General features: G+C 33.6%; 2 long non-coding RNA genes across 2 annotated transcripts in view; one reads left to right on the forward strand and one right to left on the reverse strand.

The window, feature by feature from the left end:
- Positions 1-19,355, reverse strand: part of LOC127718456 (uncharacterized) — a 97,416-nt gene that overhangs the window by 45,314 nt on the left and 32,747 nt on the right. The gene's annotated exons all lie outside the window — the stretch shown is intronic.
- Positions 12,423-14,316, forward strand: LOC127718460 (uncharacterized). Its single transcript, XR_007989849.1, has 2 exons — positions 12,423-12,576; positions 14,092-14,316. It is a non-coding gene; the product is annotated as an uncharacterized LOC127718460 (long non-coding RNA).

Here is a 19,355-nt window from a genome sequence, read left to right on the forward strand (position 1 = left end):
CAAAAATGCTTATTTTTAGCCCCTTTTTGGCCCCTAATTCCTTAACTGTTGGTACCATAACCCCCAAAATCAATCCCAACCTTGCTTTTGTGGTATTAAACCTTATGGTAAAATTTCATAGAGATCCATTTACTTAAACTAAAGTTAGAGTGCGAAAACCAATGTGTCTTCGGACGACGACGACGACGACGCCAACGTCATACCAATATACGACCGCAAAATTTTTTTGCGGTCGTATAATAACTGGATTTTCTGCTTGTAAATAGGTAAAGGATGACTATGGTATATAATTCATATACTGAACTAATGCATCCACTAGAGGCAAGTTTTGATTTGACCTCCATCTGTATACCTCAATAAAATATTTGTTTTTACAGATCACAAATGAGCATCAGTGAAGTTGAGTTTTTACCCTAAATATTTCATTTGAAACAGTTATAGGAGTTGCAGTATATAATATTCCTGCAGATCGGTGATAAAATTGTTGGTTTGATGATAAAAGCAACAAGTTTGGCATGGTAGTTGTTCTTGGTGTTTCAAACCATATCAGCTATGGACCCACCGTGTAATTTTAAAATGGCGGCTATTTCCAAGATGGCCGCCATAATATAACAAAATCAACATATTTCACTTATATAAGTTCACATCTAGGGTAAAATTTGGTATAATAGTAGTGCTGGGAGTTTCGAAAAATATTAGCTTAAATCCACCTTGAAATTTCAATATGGCGACTTTTTTCAAGATGGCCACCACAAAATATCAAAATCAACAAATATCCCTTATATTAGTTCAAATTTGACATTTAAGTAGTGATGGGTGCTTCGAACAATACAAGCTATTGACCCAAATTGAAATTTCAATATGGCGGCCTTTTTAAAGATGGCCGCCATAAAATATCAAAATCAACAAATATCATTTATAGAAGAGTACAAAGTGTTTTGTGTTGACGTTTCTTCAGTAAAACTAAGTGCCAACGTTTTACCAAGTGTATGTCACATTTATATACTAAAGCCAAACATTAGAAGATGTGTGAGGAAAGTATAGAAAAACGTAACCACGGTGCTATTCTTGCAGAAAAGAAGTCTACAACGAGGGATCACGTATAGTCAATAGCGTTATTCCAATATTTAAGTTAGATTTAACTAGAATGTATACTTCTCGACTCGAACAGTTTTCTTTATGATCAGTTGGAAGAGGACCTAAAGAATGAAGTAATCTCAGTCTTGCCCAGCCATTAACAAGGCAGGTGCTTGCTTCTTCTGTTTAAAGAATATCTTGTCGTAGCAATTAAGCAAACAACCGCAGCACTTTGTTTGTATGACAACGATACTTTAAAAAGCTGCACATGGAGGTAGTTAAAAAAACATGTTGAAGGCAAAAGTCTTTTCAACAGTCATAAAATCATTACGCAGTGATGTTAAGGCAATTTCGCGGAATTTTTGTCAGGGGTAGGTAACTCCGCAATTACCTCATTATATATTCATCAATGGCGGATTCCGTCAGCAGCGTCCATCGATAAAATTGTTGAATACAAATTACATGCGTTCATGCGGATAAAAAAATGATACTGGTATGGTGTTATTTGATTATTGAAACACGATTACGGCATTTTTGTGATGAAACTATATATTATAAATGGTTGCAATAGATGTTTTTATTGCCGGGATCAGACCCCGCCTACTTTCGAGTAGCAACCAATCAGAAGCCGATCGCCGTCATTAGATGCTTGAAGTTTGCAGAATGGAAAGCACCTTGCTGGAGCAATTATTTTCTCTAATGTGTGAAAATATACCGACAAAAGTAAGTGACAGCTACAAAATATGTAAGCATTAAGGAATATAAGTTGTTTACTTTGTATTTCATTCATTTCAGTAGATGAAAAGAGGTGGAGAATTAGAAAAAAACGAGTTTAGCTTTGGCAAACATGCTACACGTGGTCAGATCGAAGTTATACTGGGGGAAAAATATTTAAAATGGAATAATTGACTCCCATTTCTAAATTAATAGAGTAGCGGATGAAACAAATGTGTATACTAGTGTTTCTACCACTTGCATTACCGATTGCCAAGACACCATTCACAACTTGCATCGTGAAAATTGTTCATTTATATTTCATATTTTTTTTTGTGTGCATCTTTTAGTCTTATAATAGCCTACCCTTAAGATTTTATTTTGCATTCTTCATTAAGCACTGTTAAAGTCAGAATGTTGCTCCCATAGACTCTAAAACAATGTAAAATAAAATGCTCCGCTGGGGTGCAGCTTGATAATGACCGCAGAGGTCGAACCCTGAACAGTTGGGGCAAGTATGGACACAACATTCAAGCTTGATACAGCACTGAATTTGGATTGTAATTAAATATTTGACACAGCATAGGTTTCTGACACACAATGAATGTGGTCTAAGAACTTAAAAAAATTTAATTTACCTATTCAAACCATATCATTATTATTTGCTTTTATATATAAATCAGAAATAACCAATTTAAAATGGAAAATTTTAAAGAAAAAAAAATCCCCCCCCCCCAATTTTTTGAACCCACTTATGATTCATCACCCCCAAACTCAATCCCAGCCTTCCCTTTGTGGTATGGTACCTTGCAGTACAATTTCAGAGAGATCCATACACTTGACCACAAGTTTATAATTGTCTGGAAACTAGAAAAATGCTTGTTTTTTGGTCCCTTTTTTGCCCCTAATTCCTAAACGTTTAGGGCAATTACCCCCAAACTCAAACCCAGCTTTCCCTTTGTGATATGGAACCTTGCAGTACAATTTCATAAAGATCCATACACTTACACACAAGTTATTGTCCTGAAACTAGAAAAATGCTTGTGTTTTTGCCCTTTTATGGCCCCTAATTCCTAAAATTTTGAGGGAATTACCCCAAAATCAATCCTAGCCTTCCCTTTGTGGTATGGTACCTTGCACTACAATTTCAGAGAGATCCATACACTTGAACACAAGTTATTGTTTGGAAACTAGAAAAATGCTTATTTTTGGCCCCTTATTCCTAAACGTTTTGGGCAATTACCCCCAAACTCAATTCCAACTTTCCCTTTGTGATATGGAACCTTGTAGTACAATTTCATAAAGATCCATACACTTACACACAAGTTATTGTCATGAAACTAGAAAAATGCTTGTTTTTTTCCCCTTTTTGGCCCCGAATTCCTAAAATTTGGAGGCAATTACCCCAAAATCAATCCCAGCATTCCCTTTGTGATATGGAACCTTGTGGTACAATGTCAGAGAGATCCATACACTAACACACAAGTTACATGTATGTCTGGAAGTTACAAAAATGCTTATTTTTGGCCCCTAATTCCTTAACTGTTGGTACCATAACCCCCAAAATCAATCCCCAGAGTGCGAAAACCAATGTGTCTTCGGACGACGCCAACGTCATACCAATATACGACCTCAAAATTTTTTTTGCGGTCGTATAAAAACCACCATAATATAAAAAAAAAATCACTACCTACCAACCTACACTAACTTTTTTTTAGATGTAACTGGAACCACACATATTATTTTATTTGGCCTTATTTGATACATACAAAATTTAGCATCCGTAGTAGCATATGGTATAAAAAGGGCGAAAAAAGGGGAGGGTTATGTGCATGTTAAACTGGGTCCAATCCCGACATCCCAAATTTATTTTTGCCTAATCCCAATTTCCAGGGCCTTTATAATTTGACAATTGGCAAAATACATTAATTAATGATTGTATACTTTTCAAAGCATTATCAGTCAGTCTGTTGTGCAGATTCCCTGTATCTTTTTAATATAATCTAGTCAGCTTAGTTTAAAACAGATTATATATACATGGAGAAATCGACATTCCAAAACTTAAAAGACACATAAATAAGTTGGCTTGTTTGGGCTCAATAAAAGAAGGTAAGAAATTTTCGATAGTTACTTGGAGTATGATAGTACATTGTATACGTTATCATTCTACTTTACTCTGCAACTTTTGAGTGCGCTAGTCCGAAGCCAGGATACAGTGTCAAGTAGTTGCTTGTGCGTATACAGTGAATTCGATGTTGTTTTTTCGGGTACTGTAATTCTTTATTTGTGTCTTCCCATTTAATTTTGTTGGACATCTTTTTTTAAAATTCAATATGGGCCCTATTTAGCCCTGTGGTATGGGTGATCACTGCCGCAGTGACTGACATTATTCTGTAAATAACTTTGTAGAATGCTTCGACACTTAAGATTGTGTAACACTAAACTAAATGGGGGGTCAAAATTAGACGCTTTGGAAGGGTGACTTTCTTTGAATACTTATCTTGTGCTGATGCACCTTGTTTAAATCATGTTTTGTTTCTGTGTGTAATCTTGTCCTCTGGTTTACTAATTATTGATACACTTACATTTATAAGTTTGACCCAAGCAATGTGCAAATTAAACGACCCCTGCTGTTGTTTCGCTCTAATCTTATCTGTGGCGAAGTATCAATCAGCGGGTGGACAGTTTATGTGCAAATATATCCAAGTAGTTTAAAAAAAAACATAAATCGCTGAACCTGGGAACAGTATGTCGTATATATGTTCCTGGTTGAACAAATAAACGCGGGTACAAAAGGAACAATCACAAACCAAACACTAATAAACGTGCACGAACTCCCAAAAAACCATGAGTAAACCCAGCTGCTCCAGAAGGGTAAGCTAATGCTATTTTTTTTTTAAGAGTCCCTATGAATAAAAATCCTGAATTCCCGGACGTAGATAAACGTAAATCCTGTGTCTCGATTAAACTAAATCCTGAAATCCCGATGATAATATAGCTTGTTCCCGAAATCCTGAACTAAAAAATGGACAATCCCCGAGTCCCCATAAAGGTCCGAGCCCCCCCCCCCTCTAAACTGGTTTAACCACTACACATATTGTTCATGTACCTAGTCTAACTAGCTTTAATTTATTTTGAGATATTAAATAAGGTAACATCATCAATTGTCAACATGGTCTAGACAAAACTTTAAATGAATCAATAAACACCATAAATAAACAGTGGTAATTAAGTATATGGGCCCCTGTGTCCTTAACATTAAGTAATCATTGTTCATTAATCCCAGAAGTGTTGTTAATTGTTTTATAAATGAAAACAAAACTGTTAGTTTAGCAGGGTATACAAAATCAGAATGTTGAATCCCGGAAACTTATAGTTTTGACAAGAAATAGATATAGCATGGAGAAAATAACAAAAGTATGAAAATAAATATATGGGAGAATTACCAGGTACATTGTACACTGTTGTACTATGGTATTTTCCCTAAGAAAAAACTTATTCATTTTTGCTTAAATTATTGAAAACTTTTTGTGCAAATTACAAATTTTATACTGCAAATTAAGAAATTGTTGTGAGATTCTATTTATGCAAATAAAAGGACTTGATGAGTATCTCAGTAATATTATAAGAACTCAGTTCTGCTAACTGATACATATATATGTACACAGCTCTTTCTTAAATTGTAACAATTAATCTCGCATTTTTGTCTAGCATCATTTAACAGTGGAAACATAGCAAAATTGCCCTCTAGACATGCTAGATGTCCTTTGATTCTTTTGTTGGATTTCTATCTCCTTAATCTTTTTCGATTGAATTGTTTTACATTTTGTCATTTTCATGATTTCAGATCTTTCTTAGCTTATTAATGCAGTATGGGTTTTGCTTAATGTTGAAGGCCACACCGTGACCTATAGTTGTTAACTTCTTTGTGAATTGGTTTTTGATTGAGAGTCGTCTCATTAGCATACCACATCTTCTTATTTTTACATGCATATAAACTTTTCTTTCAGATGAGTCAAGTTTTGATTTGACTTGCCCATGACAAGCACTCACAGCAGATATCTAATACTAACATAGTATGGTTTCAGCTCATTGCTGATGGACCTATATTTACCTATAATTGATTAAATCCACATCATTTGGACTCTGTTGGTTAGTTGTCTTATTGGCAATTATACCACATCTCCTGATTTTATTTAAAGTTTTTCATCATAATACCAGTAAGGGTTGTTCCTGTATAAACATGCATGGGAACTATGAGATTGTAATGGGTGAGAGTTTTCATACAGTGAATGTTAAAAACAAATTTCAAAATTATAATTTTACTGTGGATTCATCAATTTTTGTGGATACCATTTTTCTTGGTTAGAGGATATTTGATTTCTTAGTTTAACCAAAGTTTGAATACTAGCATAAGGAACATTTGTACTTCATTGAAAATTTATATTTTGGTTCACCTTTGGCTTTACCAACCAATGAAATCTCCGAAAATAGGCATTTCTGTGCCTCTCCGAAGTCAGGAGCCTCTGGCCTTTGTTAGTCTTGTATGATTTTTTGTATTTTAGTTCATTTAGATATGTTTTGGAGATAATAGAAAATGAAAGGATATGGAGTAAATGTACTTGGGACAAAATTGCACACAATACATAGAAAACATAGAAAATTATCAATGAACAGGACTTTTATTCCTGTTCTACTTTTACAACTTTTTTTTTAGGGTCGAGCTGAAGCCCGCTTCAGGGTGCGAGATTTTCTCGCTGTGTTGAAGACCCATTGGTGGCCTTCAGCTGTTTTCTGCTCTTTGGTTGGGTTGTTGTCTCTTTGACTCATTCCCAATTTCCATTCTCAATTTTATCCCACAAATATAAAACTGAATCTGTAGTATATCTCTATAGATTGTTCTAGTTACAACATTTTCAAACACCTTCTGTTAATTTGTACAAATTTATTTTCTGATGGATTACTCAACAGTTTGAACTTAATCTTTAACTTTGTAGCTTAGTTTCAAAATAAACTACATGTAGGTCATTTAGGTCAAAATCACACTAAACTAGTTTATTCCTTCTTATATGGTGGTTCACTCTGCATTCAGAAGGTCACTTACATATATATGTTGAAGTTACCTTCCTTCCAGGCTTGTGACTGGCAAGATTTTACATATCTTGGCTGCATTCCCCACCCACCACCACATTGCAAATTTCAGTCCAAGAGGAAATTTATTTTTATACTGTTCACTTTAGCAAAATCACTGTTTAATAATTAGTTTGGTTTCTATTTATGTATAAATTATGATTTATATATTGCATAACTTTCCCATGTTTGTTGGCCACCTTTATTTTTTATTCTAAGAAACAGTAGACGGTTTACAATTACTTGTTATTTTAAGGGTTTTAACAAATTAAATGCTTTTCATTATTTGAAGAAATAAAGATGGATGACATGCAGACGTTTTCTAAATTAAATTTTCTAAAAACATTGACCTGTTTAATTTCAAATAGAATATGACTTATTCAAATGTTTATCATTTACTTTAATTTATAAAAACTTTTGTTCAGATTTAAATTTGCACATTTACTCTAGAAAAAAGTTACCAAAAAAAGTTTATTTCAATATAAGAATTTCCACTGGACTTGGACTGAAATGAAATATTGCAATACAAAATATGGCATGAAATAAAGAAAGGGGAATTTTATACAGCAAGGAAGTTTTTAAATGCCATTTTATCATGTTTTAAGTACACCCTCTCTGAAACTACTGAGTTTTTATACACCTTATTTTAAGATAACACCTTATATGGATGAAATTTTTCAGCTATTTTTATATGCATGTCATCATGATTTTTGGTGTCGCATTCTCATTTTATTTTAATTCTTGTCATTAGTGAAGTTATTTTTTCGTAGAACTTTACTTTTTGAAAGAAAGAAAAAAGTTAAAACAAAAACTTGTTAGATAATCTTGAAAGTTCATTAAACATTACTTTTTAGAATTATTTATTTATAAGAAGATCATAATTTAGCAAAATATTTTATCACATCCTAGATGATAAGTTAAAATACTAGACAGAATAGTTCAAAACTCTACAGATCATAATAAATCACATGACCAACCCTATGGCCAACCTACCATGATACTGTTTTATAAAACACATTTTAGATGTCCAGAAATTCTAACAGTCACCTTGGTATATGATAAAATTACAAAAATAATCATGATAATGGAATTCCTCTTTTACCCTTACCCTCATGGAAACTTGTTTAATAAGGAAATGTTGTAGTATTTGTCATATTAGGTATATTCCATGTCATATCCAGGAAATTTAAAAAATCATATCCAGTAATTTATTATTATGTCATATCCAGTAAATTGATGTCATATCCAGTAAATTCCTATGTCATATCAAGTAAATTGTTTTGCCATATCTGGAAAATTGATGTCATATCCAGTAAATTGGTATTTCATTTAGTGAAGATTATAATGTCATATCCAGGAATTTGATTTGTCAAATTGGTAGTGTCATATCCAGTAAAGAGACTGATCAGTATTGACCTACGTAAATATGTTATACTGATCTTATCCTGATCATGATAATGGAAACTTTATATCTAAGTCTACAATATGGGATAAATAAGCTGGCTGTATACATGGGTTTGACTCATAAGTACATGAAGCTGATGCTGTATTTACTGTCTCAATCTAATGATGAAGTTAAGATAAAGCTACCTGTCATTGAGTAAAGTTTATCTGGACTAATGTAACTATGTATTTGAATATTGTATTCCTCTAATTCTTTTTGAAGTTTTTTGTCGCTAATATGGGAAGGTAATTCATTTATAATGTTCTGTATAAAGTTGGAAAGATCATGTAGTGGTTCCATGCCAAATATTTCATAGTTGTCCAAGTTAAGATGATGGGTTGAAAGAGTAGGGGTTGTTGTCATAAGAGCTGGTGGTCTGCAAATTCCATGAAGTAGGGTGGAAAGATTTTCTTGTAGTTCGGGACGTAACATGTTGTGAATATCGACATCTCTGCTTTCTAATTCTTCTATAAGGTCGTCTTTCTTTAAATTTTGGAATGGATTTAAATTTCCCTTTTTCAGCTCGTCGAAACATCTTGTGGATTTTATTACACCGACTCGTTCATCTAGTGTAAGGGGTTCAATGCCATAACAGAGAACAAAATTACCGTGATCATTAGCATGAACCCCACATACACAGGGATAATTTCCACCTCTCTGCTGTCCAATTTCAAATTGTCTTGCAGGACCGTCACCGCTGAATACGCGCATTACATCAAAAATATTTATTTTACCATTGTCCGTTGTTATAGGTTCAGATAAGATTTGCAGGTCTTCATTTCTAACTGCAGTGTAACTTGATTGTTCTAAGTCGCTGCTACCTGATTGGCCGAAAATATATAACTTGGGCTTTTCAACAATACCTTGAACGTTAATTGGCTTACGGTCTGGATACTTTCTCTTTGTACTCTATATCAGTAAAATAGTTGGCAGGATCATATAGCCATGAGATGGTGAAACATACATAGGAATGGTTTAGGATGCTGCTGTGGTCGTGCCAAAGTTTCATTTTTCTTGTTCTTTCAGTGCTTTTGAGATGTTCTATTTTATCTGAAAGAGTTCCTGCTGGTGGTTTCTGTCCGATCCTGATATAACGAGATGTTAGTTGTTCCATGGTTAAGCTGTCATATTCCTGGTCACTAAAATACCTTAATACCCCACTGCTTACCTGTTCCTGCAAAGCTGTTCTTCTAAGTCTAATGAGGGGGAATTTTCTACCATGTATTACAGTTGTTTTCTGCTGCAATTTTCCGTCTGTTATTGTCGTTGAAATGATGTCCTTTGGTGCTATTTCTTCTCCTAAATATAAGTCTCCGGAAGTTAACTTTTCCTTTATGTCTTTCTTTAAGTGGGATGACTGCCTTGGAGTTGGGAGGGAAAATTTTGTTCTGTTGACTGTTACCACTTTTTTTGCCCTCCTTATCCTTCTAAAATATGCCCTATGGTTATTATAAAATTTAGATTTGAATTTGATGGTGTTAATTCCATTGCTTCTTGCATATTCCTGTAGAATTTGCCCCCCGTTTGCAGGAAATTTGCCGTTGCAGGTGATGTGATATTTACGCGCCAGAGCTGTCCAGTTGATAGTGTCCCCTTCATTTTTGGTTTTAATCTCTGTCAAAAATTCTGTTTTGTCAAATCTGTAAGAATCAAATTGTCCATGGTGGTTTCTGTGTTTCCTCTTAGCAGTTTTCTCTTTCTCTAGGCTCTTATTTACTCTCTGTTGGGCATGGTCTTTGGTTTCAAAAAAATTGCCGAGGCGAATCCTGTCATGCTCACGGAAGGAAATTGATGAAGAAAGAAAATTGTAAACGTCATTACCTCCGTCGGTGAAAGATTCATTGATTTTTTTTCTGCTTTCTTGCATAACTTTAATCTTTGTGGATTGCAATTCCTTTGGTGTTACTGGTGGGGAAAGCATGATGGAATCTGAAATGGGTCTTGGAAATTTCATATCTAAACGTTGCTCTACTATGGGTTGGATGATGTTGACGATAGATTTTATTACTTTCATTCCCTTGGTGGTGGTATTGCTGTTTGGTGATGTTATCTTCAAAATGTTTTCTGTCCCTTGTTCATAAAGCTGGTGTGCATTTTCAAAATTAGGTGCCATGGATGTATGAAGACTTGAAAAGTTGTAGTGAACAGTGGAACAAGGTCTACAGTCAACTAGCTGGTGTTGAAGCCTTTCATTGGAGCTAAGTGAAAGCCAATTCTTAAGTGAAAAATGGCTAAGGAAAGAATGCTGCTGTCCAGATTTGTTAAGATTTTTCCAGTATTTCTTGTCTGAGAGATATGATTGTAGCTTTGTGGATTTGCTTCTAAATTGATCGAAATTCAAAGACATTTTGGGATACTTTTCCATAAAAATTGAATAATTGTAGTATCTATCTTTCATGTTGATAAAATTTGTAAGTCTCTCCTTCTCATTTTCTTTATCTTTTTGTGTATTCCACCAGTTTATTGTCTCAATATCTTTGGTAGATCTGCTGATGATCACTTTTGCGAAGTTACAGTAATTCATCCTAAAATTAATTTAATTCATATTGTATTTAAATATTTTGGGGGAAGGTTAAGGCAGCAAGGTTAGCTTTTATTTTTAGCTAATGAAATTTTTGTGATAACTGTGCATAAGTTGCCCTTTACACATATTACTTAATGTGAAGTCTGAAACCAAACTGGGAAAAGACTATTTATTTGTGTAAATTAACTAGTAACCCAACAACACAAAAAAGTAATCAATATTCATGAAAAGATTATAGTCCTGTCCCAAAGGATGAGGGGGTAAACTGTTAAATATAAAAATAAGGAGATGAGGTATGATTTCCAATGAGACAACTATCCACTGAATTTCAATTAAATAGGAGTAAGCAATTATTGGCAACCATACTCCCTTCAACAATGAGAAAAACCCATACTATAATGTGGATGGGCTATGAAAGGCCCAGAAATGTCATGTTTGTCTGCCAAACCTATATACACTGTTCAGTCAGATTTTCCTCATGAACTACATATAAATCACTTTAATACTGAAATTTTGTATATTTTTTTAATTCATATAAGCTTGCTATACTGTGTGATTTGTTTAAATCATCTCTTAGCAATTAACTGTGAACCAAATGCTTCTATTAAACTTGATGCTATGGATAATTTTATTTGTTATATATATAGTTTTCATGAGATCATCCCTGATTTTTGTTGTGGTTCGTGTTTCTCAGTCTTAAGTTTTTTACGTTGTCTTTTTCTTCCTTTGGTTGTCAGATTGTTCTCTACTAGTAAGTGTGAATTTCCTTTTTGTATTTTCAGCCTCTCATTTTTTAATTTAGTGATTACATTTGTGACTTGGGATTGGCACTAGAAAAAAAATTAACATTCTTGTGAAGAAAAATCAAATTACCAGCCTGTATTTTTTAATTTTATTTTATGGTTTTAAATAGATAAGCTGTGGTGTGATTGCCAATGAAACAACTATCCACTAGAGACCAAATCAAGTAGAAGAAAGCAACTATGGTCACTGTACCGTATAGTTATGACAGTCCTCAACAATGAGCAAAAGCCATACTGTATATTAAACTATAAAAGACCCGGACATGACTAGTATTATAAAAAAATTCAAACAGTTACAGGATATCAAGCAGCCTTTTTTTTCCCCCAGAAATTAAGAAAAACTTTTATGTTTCCGGGAAAACGTTAAATTACATGATAAAAACAATATTCATACATTGTATAATGGCAAAATTTATTTTGAGAGCATATTTTCCTATACATTATGAATACTGTTAATTAAGAAATTATTACAATGTTTCTATTACATAAATGTTAAAAATCTGACACTGAGTATTATGTTCGCAATGATAAATCAACACCGTGTTGTTTGTATAAAGGGACATAACACCACTACTAACAGTGTATTGAAATAAGCCCGCCTAATAACCTAATATGGAATATAAACGGTCTCCACGTGGTTGCTTTTAACCAATCATATTCCTAGAAATGTATTGGAAGTAAGATCAAGTTGTTTACACTGATCTTTAATTCTTTCATTTAAAATAGAAAACAGATTTGAAAGGAGATCGAATTCGATAGACAAATTCATCTACAAGCCTGATGACCAAGACTAGTGAAATTACCAGGGGAACTTGATAAATCAACACACAAGAAGTCAAATGAGCTTCTGCATTCATTCTCATAATCTATACTACTGGACAACAGTAAGTGATGTCATTGGGATTATTTGTTATTAAGAGTAGATGACTATTTAAAAAAGAAAACATTTAAGGTCAAATATTGCTGCTACAATAGTGTTTACACATTACAACTAGGACATTTTTGGGAGAAACAGTTCTTTTGTATATGTCTGTCAAATAAAGTTATGATATACTATTGTCAATAACCTTGTTAGATTTAAACCAAAATACAAAGAATAACTTCAATAAGGATTCTTATTATTTTGGACAAGTTCATCATTTTAATTTCGAACAAGGTGAACACAAAGGAAAATATTTTAGGAAAGGTTTGCTATGCAATCTTACCAAATTCATGAAATTAGAATGGTGAAAAAGAGAATGACCCACATTAAACTCCTGGCCGAATAAAAAATAAAACCAGTCATTTCTACACCTTTGAACTTATTTGCCCAATATACTACTGCAACCTTTTGTCATCGCAACTCCTCTCAAACCACACAACAGAATTTCATGAAACCTTTTCAGATAATAAGGACATACTACGTAGATGTGCATATCGACAGGAAATTACGATTCAATTTTTTTTCCAGGAGTTACACCCCTTTGAACTTATTTGCCCAATATACTACTGCAACCTTTTGTCATCGCAACTCCTCTCAAACCACACAACAGAATTTCATGAAACTGTGTAGATAATAAGGACATACTATGTAGATGTGCATATTGACAGGAAATTATGATTCATTTTTTTTTCTGATACAATTTTTTTTTCTTACACTTATTTTATTTCTCCAATGACAATGTGGGGACGTGGGGTATGTGAGCGCGCTCACTGAGGTTCTTTAATTACCACAAAACTCAGATCAAGTACAAATTTGGGTAGCGTCACTTTTATTGTTTTTGAGTTATGTCCCTTTATAATGTTGTATGCAAGCAGGGGCATCATCTGTGTCCATGTGGACACATTCTCCATTTATTTAAATATTGATTTTAGCTGAAATGATAGGACTTTTTTTTTTAATGAGAACTCACTTTTGTCCACTATATATGTACGGTCAGTGACTTGATCACAAATGATTATAAGATCAATGCAATTTGATTGCACAAATAGCACAGCTGCAGTTTTTAAAGTTTTATGTTTTTATAGATATAGGAAGATGTGGTATGAGTGCCAATGAGACAACTCTCCATCCAAGTTACAATTTATAAAAGTAAACCATTATAGGTCAAGGTACGGCCTTCAACACGGAGCATTGGCTCACACCGAACAGCAAGCTATAAAGGACCCCAAAAAATTACTAGTGTAAAACCATTCAAACGGAAAAACCAACGGTCTAATCTATATAAAAACGAGAAACACGTATGAACTACATAAACAGACGACAACTACTGTAATCAGATTCCTGACTTAGGACAGGTGCAAACATTTGCAGCGGGATTAAACGTTTTAATGGACTGCTATACTTTATATTTTGTGCATTGCTTCAAGGATTATGTTCTACACTCAATTCTGCAATTATTTTGTATTTCTTATTTCAGACTTTCTCAAAACCTGAGCGTACTTGGTTGATCAATTTATGTGTTGCAGCCCACAGAGAAAAATAACAAAAGGACCAAGAACTAACACTACAACTGAATTGTTTAAAATCATCCGAAGTTTGCATTTGATGTACATGTATATTGCTTTATAGCTTTGTGTAAATTTGATAAATTTGATAATACAATTTCAGAGAAATATGAAATAAATTTGATAGTACAATTTCAGTGAAATATAAAATGAATTTGGTATTAATACAATTTCAGTGAACATATGATATAAAAATATATTAATAAGAAATTGTATATCGAAGGTTCAAATTTTCACAATTGCTATAATATCTGTAAGCAAATGATGGAGAAAAACAGTGTTTGTTTGTTTTCTTTAGAAAATTTGAGACCTAAGTGATTAAAGGTCCTTGATTTGCAGTCTGAAGTTTTAAAAAAAAAAAGGTTGTAAGGCATTTATAAAAATTGGATATAGTATAAATGCCAATGAAACAACTATCCATAAGAGACTAAATGACACAGAAATTAACAACTATAGGTCACTGTATGGCCTTCAAAAGTTAGTGAAACCCATACTGCATAGTCTGCTATAAAAGGCCCCACAATGACAAATAATGAATGAAAAACAAAAAAAATTATATGATATACAGCTACAAAAGACAACCACTGAATTACAGGCTCCTGACTTGGGACAGGCACATACAGAATGTGGTGGGGTTAAACTAGTTTGAAGGCGAACCAACCTACCCCAAACCTTCAACTCCTTTATATACAAAATACAAATTGCAAAACAAGATGAAAATTTACAGCACCCTCTTTTTATGAGCAGGAAGCTTTTAGAAGTTCATTGCAACATTTGAGGGTTGGATCTGCATTCCTTTTGTATATATGTTTCAGTGAAACCACTATTTATTTTTTGTTGATATTGTTTTGGTATAAAATAAGGAGGTGTGGAATGCTTGCCACTGAAACAACCCTGTAATACCTACTAACTGGTCTGATTCAGATTGCATGGGTTGTTAGAAGTGTGTAGTTGATAAATAGAGAAAAACCACATATTGTCTCAACAAAAAAAATAGCTAAAGCTTGTACACTGCACACTTGGCAGAATGCAAGGAGGTGTGTGTCTATTGTATCCTATTTTGGATGGACTTCAAATAAAAAAAAATTGTGACAAGATAATATTTTCATTCTTTTACATATGTTTCATTAAGGGCTGTTCCAGAAAATACTATGTCACCCCCCAGGGAAGGCAATTTTTTTTTATATTATGTGGTTGGTTGTATTTGAAATACCAAAATGCAAAGGGAGTGTTGTTCTAATTTATTATAATTTCTGTGGGTGGTGAGGTTTAAAAAAGTGCTGTTCATGGTGGGGACATAGTATTTTCTGGAACAGCCCTTATAGGAATTTTAAACCATTGCAGTCTAATGCAGATAAATTGTTTAGTCTCCTAACATCAATTTGATTGTAGCTTCCTAATGTTGTATTTTGAATAGGAATCAACAAGTGTGTACCTCAAAGATTTTTCTATAAAGTGTTAAGTGGTTTTCTGTTTTTTTTACACCTGAAAACTTTATAATTGCATTTCTTATTGTTGTAATAATTACTCAATCTACAAATTGGAATTAGTTATTGGAAAAGAAAGCAGGCAATCTTGTAATAAATCTGTATTTCTTCAACCAAAGAAGTGAATTCATGATTTGAGTTTTGCTGGATCAGCAGACTTCTCAACAAATGTTTCCAAAAAATCATACACCATGTTTGGATTCTGGAACACACACACACACACACACCCTTTTTTTCCCAACCAACATTTCCCCTGTTTTAATTCCTGGATTTTTTATGAAGTATTCCACACTTACTTTAAGAGTGGGTTGTTTGCTGAAATTTTTTTACATTTGAAATATGCAGAACGTATATTACCTTTATGCTGGTGATAATAGTAAACTTGATGTTCAGGAAAATATGAAGGTATGACTGGAATAAGGTAGGTGTTTCTCAACAAATGATGGAAAACTAAGCCAAATATAAATATTTTTCTGGTATTAAGTCGATCGATACAATTTTAAACACTGAAATTTAAACAAAATATGCTGGTGGAAAATTTCAAGGTGTCCTCTTCAAAATGAATCGATGGAAATGATATTCAACTCTACAAGGTGGGGCAGAAGGTAGCAAGGGCCACATGTAGGAAAGTGTGAAAGTAGGTGATGAAGAATGCTGGTCAACACAATTTGTACATCTGCATTTTTATTCTCTAATTTATCAACTGGATGCTTTTTATAAAACATAATCTAGTAAATTTCACAAAGCATTGAAAGGTTGCACCCCTAAAAGCGTACTTGGACTTGACTGAAAAAGAAATCTGATCAGTAAAATATTTTTTTTTTCAATTCTGGCAGTAGCAAAAGTTGCATACATCAATTAAATAAATAAAAAAATATATGAACGATATAAATAAATACAAATAACACATTGCATTAAAGGCGCAAAACAGTCCATCGATTCAAGTTTTCGCGGCATTTACACTTCTCTGGTCTCCGGAAAATTGGATTTGTCCGCATATGTTCAAGGTGTTCTCAAACAACGTCTTCAAAGCGTTTGATAATGGACCTGAAACGATACAAAATAAAACTCGATTAAGAATATTAAAAAGTCCAGCGTGTTCCTGAAGACAGATTTACTTGATTTTAACCAATTTCAAATAAGAAATGTCTCTTTTAACAGAATATTGCTATCCAAACACTTATACATCTTGATTTCAATACAAAAAATGGGTGTCCACGGGGTAATTCGTAAAAACGTCACTATTTCTATCAGATTTACATCAGTTTGTACCTTTTGTCAGTATAGTGTCGTCTTTGGATAGCAGTTTTAAGAAAATATACATTCAGACGAATTCATTGATACTTTAATTTTTGTTGAAAGATTCCAGCAACACGCTGGACTTTTGAGTTGAAAATGAAATGAACGACCTTCAGTAGCTGCTCGGGTCACGTGACTACTTTCACTTTCGATATAAATAAACACTGAAAAATTAAATTTAGATTTTAATGATTCACACTACTACAGCTGCTCTGAAGATTATTTTGGCAATCTTAATTAAAAGTTGATTAAAAATAATATGCTTTTTAACGTATTTTTCTCGGTAAAGTGCCTTAATATCACTGCGTAGTTGATAATCGTTTGGAAATATTCCGATGCAGTCGAGTTATTCCATTGAGGCAAATACGTCGCTATCTAATTCAAAGTTTCTTCTGTTTGTGTTCTCTATTCTTCTTTAATATTACATTCATCTCTTAATGAATATATGACTTCTTTTGAATGCTAGGACCAGGAAAGGAGGTACTAAATGACCAAATGTACATTTACATTTGTCGCTTATGAATGGTCTACAGTACTAGAGGATTCAATCTATGAAATATTCTAAATTGAATATGTAGTTCCTCCCTCGAATCTTGGTAGTTTTACAAACAGCAGCCGTGGACAATATTGACAACAACAAGAGTTCATCTACGGCTAATAATCGGTACATACATTTTGTAGTATGACACTTTCAATATTTCAGCATTTTGTTCTTAGTCTTACTTGGCAAATTCGTATAATTGCTTAGTATATATATTACTATAGAATAAGATATATCCTTAATACTAACCAAATAAAGCTTTTCATACTTGCATCTAATATCTGTTTTATGGACATGTACTCTGTCAATTTTCTAACCAGAAATACATGTATGCCAGCCTGGTATAATTAGTCAATTGTGCAACTCTATCCTTACATGGTATAAATAAGTTGACAAAATGATAACTAAGATGGCTTGAAGCAGATGATAATGAAAATAATAAATGTGTCTGGACAGCATTCCATGCATGTAGAGCCAAGACAAACGATCATCCTTCTTTATGTATTAGTCCGCATTGACCACTGTTTCAGGAAGAGTTCAAATCTGTCACACTGATTCGACCTTCCATGAATATAATACAACAATGTGTTTACTTTTTCCGAGACAATTATCACGTGTGATCAATCGTGTTTGCCTTTGCACGGAACAGTGGAACTAGGCAAACATATTTCTAGCAGAATAAAGAATAGTTTTGTTTTAGGTCTTCATATAAAATGGCATCGATGAGAACCTTGTGTGATTGGTTAGAAAACAGTGGTTGAACAAGTGTTCAATCAAGGAAACATAGTGCTTCATGAATAGCAGATTCTTTTTAAGAGGCTCTCATGCATCATTACAAGAAATGTCCATGAGGTAACGGTGGATGTACTTTTCATTCTTAGGCAAATATCCTAACACGACTTTTACTGAGAAACGAGATTCTGGTGAGAACTATGTAGAATTCAAATAGTGAAGTAATAAGGGAGAAATTGAGAGTCCACTTAACCACAACTGGTCTGTATCATTAAAGACTGAACTGGACATGTTGATGTGAGATCATTAAGAGAATGTTCCTTCTGGGTGAATAAAGCATTATACTGCTTATTCATTGGCTCTTTTGCATTTTCCATCCAAATAATGGCTTCCAGTACTTGTGCGCGATATTATGCTATTTAACTATACATTTTAAGTGTTGCAAACGTAATTTGAAAATGGTAAATGTAGATCAAGCCCATGAGTAGAATTACACACTTGTAAAAAGAGAAGGTTTGTCAATCAGATTGACCATCAATATCACACAACTACGGCATTTAATGGTGTTTTGTCTAGAAATAGGCATAGAAATTAACAAGTTTTAATCCACCTTTGAGTAAATAAAACGTGATCAGGTAAACCACATGATTTTCTACATAAGGAGCGGTTTTAAAAGAAAATCCACAATATTCTCAAAGCATGTGAGAGCTTTAGGTGGGGAATGTTTCGGCCTTTTACCCTGAGGTTCTACTTTGAGTGAATGTGGATGGCTTATACCCTATTGGACATTATCACAAAGTTATCAGCATTTTGTAATGAGCTAATAAAATGCGGCTGACAGTGTAAAACGGATGTCACGGTAGATGAAAATGCGCAGGGCCAATGATGTTATGTACGGTGCTGTTTAAAATGTGGTGGGGAGTGAATCAAAGGCTAAACGGGCTGTCCCGAAGAAACATTGAACATATGTTGTTGTTTAGATGATGGAAAATATGACAGTGGTCATATAAAATATCTAAACCTTGTCCGAATGTGAACGTTTGAAATAAAATAAGGTTTATCATGCCTGTACGATGGATAAACAAGACTTTCACTGGGTGACAACACAGACATTGAA

This window comes from Mytilus californianus, unplaced genomic scaffold, assembly GCF_021869535.1.
Source record: "Mytilus californianus isolate M0D057914Y unplaced genomic scaffold, xbMytCali1.0.p SCAF_10, whole genome shotgun sequence".
Classification (NCBI taxonomy): domain Eukaryota; kingdom Metazoa; phylum Mollusca; class Bivalvia; order Mytilida; family Mytilidae; genus Mytilus; species Mytilus californianus.